At 44.8% G+C, this 11,276-nt stretch overlaps 1 protein-coding gene across 1 annotated transcript in view; it reads right to left on the reverse strand.

The window, feature by feature from the left end:
- cdk18 (cyclin dependent kinase 18) overlaps window positions 1-11,015 on the reverse strand; it is a 39,350-nt gene extending 28,335 nt beyond the window's left edge. The window contains exon 1 of the mRNA XM_080424329.1: window positions 10,663-11,015. The gene's annotated coding sequence lies outside the window, so the exon portion shown is untranslated. The remainder of the gene's footprint in view (window positions 1-10,662) is intronic.
- Between the last annotated feature and the right edge of the window lie 261 nt (window positions 11,016-11,276).

Genomic DNA, 11,276 nt, shown 5'->3' on the forward strand with positions numbered 1-11,276 from the left:
TTCCTTGACGTTTCCCTTTCACGATTCCTATAGGGGGTTCCAAATGGACACTTACAGGTCTGTAACTCTGAGAGTGTCCAAATGGAGCCAAATCCTTACGGGTAGATTTGGTTATATTTGTACACTCTCAGAGTTATGGTGGTCCTTGAAATTTAAACATTTGAGAACCACTGGTATTGTAATTGTATAGCAGACGTGAAGTCCACATACCAGCTCTGACAGGGTGATAAAACTGGTTTTGTAAACGGTTCCAAATGTGATGGAACCGATACCGGTTCCTCAATGTTGGATACGGTTCCTACGGTTCCTACGGTTGCTACGGTTCCGGATCCCAACCCTAAACACGACTACACTGCCCTCTTCCACCTAGGAAAGAGGAACTCTTATGGAAGAATGCCATTTATAACTTACAGTTCATAAATTACAGCTCATAAATTAACACCATTAGTCCCCAACAGAGACCAGTGGAAGCAGCTTGTGTCGCAGATCTCGAGGGCACTCGAATGATGATGAGTTCCCTCCAGTCTGGACACCAAACTCAGGCACACATAGGACTAGGGATGGGACGATAATCGTTATCGTTTATTGTGATAAAAAAAAACGCTCACAATAATCGTATTGCGGATTCAATTTACCGTGAAATTGCCCTCCATCATACTGTACACTAGGATGAATTAGCTTTTGTTGAGATGGATACTGGGGGTTCAAGTGGTTAACAAAAGTGGCATTTTACGTTTTAAGCATATTTTGGTTATCGTGATATCTTCAATCGCAATTATTTTTGCCACTGTAATCGTGACATGTAATGTTCATATCGTCCCATCCCTACATAGGACTCAACCCCAGCCTGTGCAGATGTAATCCTGGATTATCTGTCGGAAAGGTGGTGAAGATGGGTTCCAACACCTCCGCCACCCTGACCCTCAACACAGGAGAGTTCTTGGGGTTGGCGAAAGGGCCTTTCTATGTGGAGTTTGCAGGTTCTCCCCGTGTCCCCTAGGGTAGGTACCCTCACAAAAAAAACATGCAGTAATCTGGTCTCTATACTGCCTCCCCCTGGTCAGCCGGGGTGCCTGATGGAGGGGAAAGGAACTGGCTGGTATAACGTGTTCCTTCCACGTGCCAAGTCCTACCGGGGAAACTCCCCCCTGTCAGGTGATAAGAAGCGGCCTGCTCACTCCTCATGCATTGAAGGAAGCATGAGCTCAGTTCAGGGCTCTCCCCAGGCTGGCAGAGGGAGAGCTTAGGAAATTTGCACTGGGTGAAAAAATGGGTTACAAAAATCGTGGGATAAAATAAGGGGGGGGGGGGGGGACACAGGAAAGTTCTCCTCCTTTACTCCCTATACAAATGACTGCATGGCCATGCACAGCTCAAACCTAGTGGTTAAGTCCGCTAATCACGATACAGTATGTCTGATCAATGATAACAATGAGACAGCCACAGGTAGGGTTGCCAACTCCCAGAAATTAAAATAAGGGACACTTATGAAACCAAATGGACTTACGGGTCCATTTCTATACTCCCAGAGTTAAGGGGTCCTTGAAATTAAAATAGGTTTGAGAACCATTTGCCTACTGCTGTGTACAATATAGATGGGATCTGGGACCGTTACTTTACACATCAATTAGTAGGATTTTGCAGTGTACATACTGCACACACTCGGTGGTGAGAGGCACATGATGTCCCGTTTCATCCTGTCCTCCCATAATCACCCTGTTCTCCTCCTCTGTTCACTGAGGTCTTAATAGAAATGACCTTTTGTTCCTCTCTGACTCCCTCTCTTCTCACCAGCAGTGGAGAGATGCATCGCGAGACAACAGACACGGCTTTCTCTGCACTGACCTATGACTTATATACATCAACTTCCCTCTCTCTCTCTCTGTCATTACTCTCTCTATCTTTTTACACCTCCGCTGGCGATAGCCATGATGGCATTATGTTTTATGTCCATCTTTTTTTTTCATATGCCCAGACTGAAATTGCAAAAGTATTGTAATATAATTTATTTAAAAAAAAACTCTGATTGCCGTGTTTTCTTTCTATCTCTTTATCCCTCTCATTCTATCCCTTCACTATGCGTGTGAACAGTGGGGCTACTGTACACCATGGGCCACCCCACACTGTGGGGTCAACAGTAGACTGGCCAATTGTATCCCAGGCCATGCTGGATTATGTAATGGGGAAGGGAATGTCATGGTTGTTTTGTTAGGAGATGAGCATTTTTTCTAAAGTATTTCTTTCATCCTGATGCATTTGTGTGACCTTTGATTTCATGTCCACGTAACCCAACTCAGATCAAAGTGTATTAGTTGAATACACAACAATAGAGCAGGACAGAAAATCTTGACCGGCAATTAAATACTTCTACAAGTGCCAGATTAAATACAAATATGCAATTAAGTCTGACTCTGTGTGTGTGTGTGTGTGTGTGTGTGTGTGTGTGTGTGTGTGTGTGTGTGTGTGTGTGTGTGTGTGTGTGTGTGTGTGTGTGTGTGTGTGTGTGTGTGTGTAATAGTCCAGAGGGAAGCACACACATCCCAAACTTTTCAGGTGCTGACGTAGATTAGCTGACGTGTACGTAGATTAGAGGAAAGGAAAGGAAGTCCGCACACTGTAGCTCCCAGTAGAAAAAATATTAAATGCCTATAATAATTGTATTTACAGTCCAGAGCAGCAGACTAGAAGCCTAGCCATGTTTTTATTTTCACCCTGCTCACAGCAATGTGAGGCACAGTGCTGTCATCACTCCCACTCTCTGTGTATTGATTAACAAAATAACTCCACAAATGACAGCTAGATCTGCATGAAACTTGGTAGGAAGGATCAAGCTGCCCTGAAGAGATTATTAGTTTTTGGGCCGACATGGTCAAACGTCAAAGACACCAACACAACCACGGTTAAGGTCAAAATCAAGAACCTGTACATGAGAAATGTACCGTCCGTATGCTTCCATTCCACTGAAAGGCAAAAGTCTGTGGTCAGTCCACTGGACTCTCATGATGAGAGTCCACATCAGTCATTTTTGTCAAGCTTGAGATATTTATACCAAAGCGAGACAGACAAGCATAACTTATATAATGGGTTTGTGTGATGTTTGAAACTTATCTTGGTTCACCTCTGCCAGATAAATGGACTAAAAACGGAAATGGATGAGTGGGTGCCTTGCTATATGCCTGTTGATCTGGTCTAAGCAGGTGGGCGGTGGGTGGCACGAATCGTGGTTCTTGTTGACACAAAAATTGCAGTGCACTGCTTATTTGAAATGAACCTCTCCATTAAGCCGAGAACAAGCCTGCCTGTTCTGCTTGTAGGTTTCTATCCTAGAAATGTGCACAGTCTAAATACCTTGAGCTGATGCCTAGACATGCATTTTATCAATTTATCATTGCACATGCTGAAATGTTTTTAATGGTGTGCATGTTTATTTATTTTCACTATTTCTATTTTATATTAATTGATGCATGTTGTTTTTCCACCCTCTACTCTACCCTTTTTGAGAGCTCCACATTTCAATTCCAAGGGATCTGTTCCAAATATTTACAAATGGAAAATTAAGTGTTTGAACTTGAACATGAACTCTCCTCCCACATCGAATGCAGGGCGATGCTCCAAACAACTGTTTCCCAACCTGGGGTCCTGGTTTCTCGTATGAGAAACACAGTACATGCTTAAGTAGTTAACATGTCTGAAGTGTGTGTGTGTGTGTGTGTGTGTGTGTGTGTGTGTGTGTGTGTGTGTGTGTGTGTGTGTGTGTGTGTGTGTGTGTGTGTGTGTGTGTGTGTGTGTGTGTGTGTGTGTGTGTGTGCGCGCACATACACTTCAAGGGGGGTATCAACTTGAGTATGATTTAAGATGTAAGAAGGGGCTCCAAGGAAAAAAGGTAGGAAAAACTACTGCTCCAAACTACCAAAGAAATGCAGGCAGGGAAAAATAAGCCATGGTGCCTCAGGAAATAGTTCTCCCGTCTGCTGCGCACCTCATGCCAAGGCACCTCATGCACCTACCCCAAATCATGTCAGATTAGTTCACTGAGAAAATCGTGCTTTGGTTTCAGAGGAATCCACAGTGAGGGAGAGTTGTGTGTTTTCTCTGTGGACAGAGAGGAGACCTGAGTTCCTCTTGGTGCTGGGCTGATGGCTGCACAATATACTAACACATTAACAGGTCAATCATGTCTAATCCCCTTACTGAAACCTTTCACCTCATCTGTTTGTCTGTCCATACTATACTGTTCCTCTTCTCTCTCACACACACACACACACACACACACACACACACACACACACACACACACACACACACACACACACACACACACACACACACACACACACACACACACACACACACACACACACACACACACACACACACACACACACACACACACAGTGAGACAGAGAGAGGGAGACACACAAAGCAACAGGGACATAAGCAGAGAATGACAGAACTTGATAAGGGAGGCATACAGAAATAGAAGGAAAGAGTGTGAGACATTCTTATAAAGGAAGTGAAACTAAATTATAACCCACACACTGTCTCGTCTGTGATTGTGGATGTTCCCTTTTTGATTATGTATGTTTAAGAATCTGTACTCATGTAAGTTTTGTGAGTTGAGCTTGCCAAACCTTGCACTACTTTCTGTGAGCAACTCACAATGAAAAAATCATTGCAAGTGCAATTTTACTGGCCAGTTAAAAGTAACTGTGATTCAGATTAAGTCCGTAGTGTTTTCTGGAAGAAGCCACTTGAACACAAAGTGGTAGATGTTTTGCCGGATGGAATTAAATTAAAACATGTTATTGACTTAATTGTAATGGTTGGTCCGATGCCCTTTCATCACATTGACTATTGGTTGTAGTTAAGTCTGATGTGATGCTGGGAATAGATTGCCAACATTCAAAGCCTACGTGTGTGTGTGTGTGTGTGTGTGTGTGCGCGCAGATATACTCACACACAAACATACTGTGTAGACACACACATGCATGCAAAGACACACACACACTCTCTCTCTAATAACCCAGCCCAGCAACAGGGCTAGGCACACACACACACACACACACACACACACACACACACACACACACACACACACACACACACACACACACACACACACACACACACACACACACACACACACACACACACACACACACACACACACACACACACACACACACACACACACACACACACACACACACACACACAGTGCTAGACTGGGGTCTTGGGAGAATCAGCCTGTAATATCCATTTTTCAATTCAGGCCATCACCCATCCCCACAGCCAGAGGCAAATGCACCGATACTCTTCCTCTTCAACTTAAAGAAGCTGACCCCAGCAGACCTGCCAGAGTGTTTACGCAGTGTCCTGTGAAATACACACTCTTATTACCGAAAAGCATTAGCTGCGTTTGATACGCCGCTTTTTTTTCTCAGATTAGCTGGAAAGATTAGCCCTGATTGCACATGAGCTTTCACAGTGAGGGGGTTAAAAGGACACAGGTGGTGTGGTGCTGCATTACACAATGATGTGGTTTCAGTGAACAATACAATTGCATATTAACTTATGGAATAAGAATGGTTCAGCACACAATGATTCTGTTATGTAAATAGTTGAACAAATTTCGAGTCCCTCCACAATAAATAACTTAAAAGAGGAACAGTATGTCAAGTATTACAATTATACAAATAATAAATAGTACAAACAATGCCATAATATTACAAGACCCACTTTAGTGCTCAATGATACATAACTTGAAGTCTTACAAGTCAAGATGCATAAGAGTGTTGCCAAATCAATCCAGGTTGCTAGGAATTATAGCCTCAGTGTGCTCAGGACAAACAAAGGACAGAACATTGGGTACACACACTAGCTACTGTAAGCCCTGCACAAAACTCATTATTATGTAGGCTAAAATAAACAAATCAGTCAGACAAAGGCTTACCTCTGTGCTGAGCATTACAGAAGGGCATAAAAGTGACAAGTGCCCAGAATTATATGGGCATACAGTAGCTACTGAGTAGCTAAATACACAGTGAGTAGGGTAATGGCTGGAACATAAGCAACACCTTATTCTGGTACATGCTGTAACATTGAACCATTACTTAACATGGTGTTACGTCATTGTAAACACATTGTAGTCTTTATGTTCTTCTCATTGATTGGCACACAGGTTAAAGCACAGGAACAGCCATTGTGAAGAAAAGTGGCACCATGCGGTAGACGCCCTTTAGGAAAAAAAAGAGGAATTATTGAGACGTAGGCAAAGCACGTCAAAAGAACAGGGGGAAGGTGGCACACCACATGCAGGTAATTGTAATGTCACTGGTTCTATTCTGGATGGAAACCTGTGGTGTATGACTTTTCTCCTGTCTGCCCTTGGCTTCCTGTCTCTCTACACGGCCCTGTCTATAACAAAACATAAAAACACACCAGTCAGAAACAGGACAGATACTGGTCAAAATAGATACATCTAAGCCTCGTCTTTTATAACTCCTGCTGATCTAGAAAAATTAATCCACAAATGTATCTCCTCCCATCTAGACTGCAATATACTCAGCCTGACTGTTAACTAAAACCAAAAGAGCAGAGCACGTTACACCAATTGTAGGCTCCCTTCATTGTTTACCTATTCATTTTAGAATTAATCAAGATTTTATTGATTACTTTTAAGGCACGACTCAGTCTAGCCTCTTCCTACATTAGACATTTTAACCCAAATATGAGCAGGATGTGTACAGTAGCCTGAGATCCTCGGTCAGAGCCCTTCCCACGTGGCAGTCGGTACACACCTTGACGGACAGCAAAGCAAAAACCAGAAGTGAAGTGAACCCGCCTGCCTCCCTCCCAAACGAACTGAACAGCTAATACGGCCGGTTCGAGACCAGCTCCAACCGCGGCAGCCATGCGAGGCCATCAGCAGCACCAGCAGAGCAGACCAGCCCTCTAACCATCTCGAGGACGACGTGCGCACAGCCTTCACACGGGTCGACATCCAGAAGGCGGCGGGACCTGATGGGATTCGAGGCCGGGTCCTAAAAGCATGCGCAGACCAGCTGGCGGGTGTTTTTGCTGACATCTTCAACCTCTCCCTCTCCCAGGCTGTGGTCCCTGCAGGTTTCAAAATGTCAACCATTGTGCCCATCCCCAAAAAGGCCAAAGTGACATGCCTGAACGACTGGAGACCTGTCGCTCTCACCCCGATAGTGAGCAAATGCTTTGAGAAGCTGGTGAGGGAATACATCTGCTCCACGCTACCTGCCTTGCATCCTCAGGCTGTACTACAACAGCTCAGTTGACACCTGATTCGGATGCTATCAATGCATTGAATGGGACATTATCACCTTTTATTAGACCATTGAATGGGCGAAGTAGGCGACATACTGACCTACCCGCGATTTATCAGACCATTCATTGGGTGTTATCAAGACATACTGACCTACTAACGGAGATGACTTAAATAGTTCAGTTTCGGTTTTGGTTTTGGTTTCGGACCATGACGGAGGCGCGCAGTCTCAGGCGAACTGTCACCCCGTGAAGGACCACCGAGGGAGCTAAAGCAACCGAGTTGCCGTCCTGAACGGTGTGACGTTGGCCTGAGCCTACTCAGTGCCGTTGGAGTTATGTACCGATAGGCACAGAATCGTAAATATTGTTGTGGGGACTGCTCCGCCTCCAAGTAGGTCAGTAGCTCCTGATTACGCCCAATGAACAAATCGCGGGTAGGTCCGTTTATCGCCTACTCGCCCATTCAATGGTCTGATAAAACGTGATAATCTCCCATTCAATGCATTGATAGCATTCGAAGCCGGTGCAGTTGAAGGAGTTCTATTAGGCTGTGTTACGGCCTGGTATGGAAACTGTACTGAAAAGTTAAGCCTACAGCGAGTAGTGCGATCGGCAGAGTGCATAATGGGACGCTCCAGGAACTGTACAAAAAGCGGTGTGTAGTCAAAGCCCAGCGCATCATCAAGGACAAGCACCACCTGTTCAAGTTAAGTCACAAACTGTTCAACACCCTACAACGACCGCGGCCGGGCAAGGGGACCTACCGCAGTATTTAGAGCAGCACCAGGTTCATTAACAGCTTCCATCAGACTGCTGAACATGAGCCTTGTTCAGCAGCCTGACGACAGGCGGTGTCGTCAGGCTGGTCTCAGACCTTTGCTCTCCCTTGGACCTACTTGCGGATTATACCATTGTCAGTCTACCTTATGTGGATTATGCGGTCGACACGTGCTGACATTTTGCTAATTTTTAATCCCATGTACAATGCACTGACTTTTGTCCTTGTTTTTGTGTTTTCTAGCACCTTAACTAACGTCCATATGTATATGATGCATGGTGCATCATAACACATGTGCATGATAAGTATATCATGCACAGTATACATCTGCTGCTATGCTCACGCACCTTTATATCTTATCTCAGGTACTAGGTGTAAATATGTAGACATTTTATTTGATTTCTTTGATTGAGCTCCTTTCCCCCTTTCCCCCCTCTCTCTTCTTCCCTTTCTTTTTTATGGAAATAACAATACGATGGGAACTATGCACGAAAACGAATTTCACCCACTCTTTTACTTCTGTAAACCTGTGATGTGATCCCTGTACTTTTAAATGACCTGGGGCGACAGTGGCTCAGGGGTAGAGTGGCCGGATGGCTGGTGTTCTTTTCTTTTAATGCTTTTTTATTCTGTTTCACAATTTATGTTTTTAGATTTAATGCAATGTGAAGCGCTTTGTAACTCCATTTAAAAAGTGGTATACAAATAAAAGCAATACAAATTGTAGTAAACCAGTAACAACGTATACTGAGAAGCAAAAGCTTTTCATTATCGATGTCCATGAAGAGAGACACCAACCCGCTTGGTGGCTTTGACTCGGTGAAGTTACGTTTGATGAAGAGATGTGTCACTGTATGACAGTATGACTGTTTCTTCATCCACTTATGTAATATGAAATCTTTATGGCGTGTGCAGCATATTGTATGGCTTCAGGGTAGACATGTGGCTTGAGTAAATCCATTCAAATTTACATCCGCTAGATTGTTGAAGTAAAGATTATATTTGTCAGGTAAAAACACACACCCACACACACACATACACCTAAACACCCAAACACCCACCCCCACACACACGGCTCAATGCAGTGTGTGAAATAACAGTCCATTACATCCAATTTGGAGTTCGTGACCAAATGGCTGTGCATAATTGTGTGTCTGTGTGTTTGATGCTGTTGCCAAGGGTATTGTTGTTGAATATGGCAGCCTCTATCTTCACATTGCCATGGCTGAGTGGGTGTGGGCCTCTTTGATGAATCAAGGACCCAATAATAAGCTGCTCATGTAAACAGTGGTTTTGTGCCAGGGTGACAGTTGTGCCTGGGCTTTGCCCCGCTCCCTCTACCTGTAGCCGGACCAAAGATTAAGAATCACTACACAGTGTTAGCTTCACAATACACAATAGCTTAGTGTAACTACCAGCTTCAGTGCCATTCAGAAATCTCTATGGTGACATACAGTATTCATTAATATGAGCATTTCCTTTCCACGCTGTGTATCAGTGAGTGAGACTTCACACCAGCTGCTGTAGAAAATATGTGTTGAAAACGTGAAATGACAAGGCAAGACCAAAAGCTGAATTCAGAATAAGACACACGCGCGTGCACGCACGCACGCACACACTATGGAGAAGTGTACTGTATGGTGGTGAGTGCTACATAATATGTATACCACTGAACATGCATGGTCAGCATGTCAGCAGCACGTACACAGATATACACTCATGCACGGCACGTACGCACTCATACACTCACACAGGCACGACACATGCATGTATTGCATGCACGCACGTGTGCACTTCATTACACACGGCTCCAGATATGTAAACAATGCTGTAGCCAGTTGAGTGGGTTGAGTGGTAGTGGACAAGACCAGTGTATATATGAGAGCCCTTACTACCCTTCTGCTCTGCCAGGGTCAGCTTACACCTGAGCACTGATGCATAACGCTAATCAGAGAGAGAGAGAGAGAGAGAGAGAGCAGGGCCCATACAGATCATCCACCATGGATGCAAAACACAACAGACACGTTGTTTTGTTAAACAAAACAAGAAGAGAATAAAACACTTGGCATGGTTGTTCATCATCAGAGGATCCTCATAACCACTTAAAACACTGTATACTTAGTTGACCGGGGTCCCCCAGGGCTCTATAAACGGTCTGCACCTTTTCCCCCCTCAACACGAAATGTGTTCACTGAAAATAGCCAATCGACAAATGTTCAATTTAATGAACTACCTTTCTCTCCACCTGCTGCCCCAAACACCCACCCCAGTGGGAAATAGCTCTGGCCTAGATCCTTTCTTGGGGAACCCAGGAGAGACCAGTGGTGCTCACCAGGGACCCTATATGTACACATCTACAAGCTCACAACACATCACAATGTAACGCATTGTGAGCTTGTAGATCTGCTATTTTTAACAACCAAAAACAAAATCACAACACAAATATTGGGGTCCCTGGTGGAAAATATTTTCAGATGAGGGTCCACTCCACAGCCAAATAAATACATGTTAATTTTTGGGTCCTTGACATGAAAAAAGTTTGAGAAGCACTGGGTCAGACTCAGCACAAGGAAATGACTGATACTTACAGGAGAGTGAAGAGGTCATCCACACACACACCCACTGTGGGTGTGTGTGTGCGGGGCTCCTGGCACGGTCAGTCTCTCCCGGCTCCAAGACGGCACCGCTCTGCTCAGGTTTCCCCCTGGGCTCTTCCCAGGTGTCAGTCAAAGGGAGGAGATAATCCACACAGCTGTCTGCGATCCTCCTGAGAGGCGCTGGCAGGAGGACAGACGCACAGTGACAAAATGACAACCTTCCCTTCACTACTAGCCACCCTCTTGACAGCTCATCCTCTTGCTGTCTTCCGTCCTGTGCAGTCGCTCTGCTGGTGGAATGAGGGGGGAAAAGAGAGACAGGCTAAATACAGGAGAGACAGAGAGAGACAGATTAGAGAAGGAGAGGAGAAAGTGCTGCACAGAGGGGTTTTATAATCGGCCTGCATCTCCTCCCCCTCTCTGCCTTCCTCCCGCCCACATTGTTATGGCAACGGCCAATCGCAGCTCGGCCCCCACCTTCCCTTCCCTCTGCCTTCCTCCTCAGCTGGCCTGCAGTGTTGACATGATTCTGACAAATTGGCATGAACTGTGGCATGTGTGAGTTTGTTTGTGTCTTTTTTTCTGTGGAAGAAAGGTCTCCCTAA

The sequence above is a fragment of the Gymnoscopelus braueri genome, assembly GCF_963280865.1.
Source record: "Gymnoscopelus braueri genome assembly, chromosome: 3".
Lineage (NCBI taxonomy): Eukaryota > Metazoa > Chordata > Actinopteri > Myctophiformes > Myctophidae > Gymnoscopelus > Gymnoscopelus braueri.